Source organism: Nannospalax galili, unplaced genomic scaffold (genome assembly GCF_000622305.1).
Source record: "Nannospalax galili isolate Female #2095 unplaced genomic scaffold, S.galili_v1.0 C47821389, whole genome shotgun sequence".
NCBI classification, from domain to species: domain Eukaryota; kingdom Metazoa; phylum Chordata; class Mammalia; order Rodentia; family Spalacidae; genus Nannospalax; species Nannospalax galili.
Window position 1 is genome coordinate 1 of NW_008454562.1, and position 616 is coordinate 616.

Genomic DNA, 616 nt, shown 5'->3' on the forward strand with positions numbered 1-616 from the left:
AGAAGGAGTCTTGCCACCCTAGAAGACCAGGGAGCCAGTCCACTGCCAAAGTTTTCTCAGTACCTGGTGTCTGGAAGGTAGGCTGCCTCCACGCTTGTACCATGTGATGGTGGCCTGGGGCTGCCCTAACACCACACAGTTTAGATCCAAAGTCTGTCCTTCTACCACTGTAGGTGATGAATATTCAATCTTCATTGGTGGGGAGATGCTGGGCACTGGAGATGGGGGTGGGGAACAATACAGTCAGTCAATCATGACAGTGCTGGGGAACCTCTGTGCCCTCCCCTCACTTGCCCCTCCCTTGTCCACCAAATTATCACCATGGGAAGAACCACTGCCCTGGATGGTGACGATAAGCGAGGTCTCCTGGGAACCAGCACCATTACTGACATGACACACGTATTCGCCCGAGTCTGCTGGGGTCACTTGAGGGATCCGTAGGCGGGAACCCACAATCTGGAGGAGCAGATGGTAGTTAGTGGAGGCAGCACCTCTGTATCGCAGGCTCTGAGGACACACGACTCCAGGAGCCCTCTCCCCTGGCCTGACTTGGGTGCCCCCTGGTAGCCTGAGTACTTTCTAGAAGCTCCTGATGTGGCACTTGGCCTCTGAATCT

At 55.2% G+C, this 616-nt stretch overlaps 1 pseudogene; it reads right to left on the minus strand.

The window, feature by feature from the left end:
* Positions 1–63: 63 nt before the first annotated feature.
* On the minus strand, positions 64–456 carry LOC103728209 (annotated as a pseudogene).
* Between the last annotated feature and the right edge of the window lie 160 nt (positions 457–616).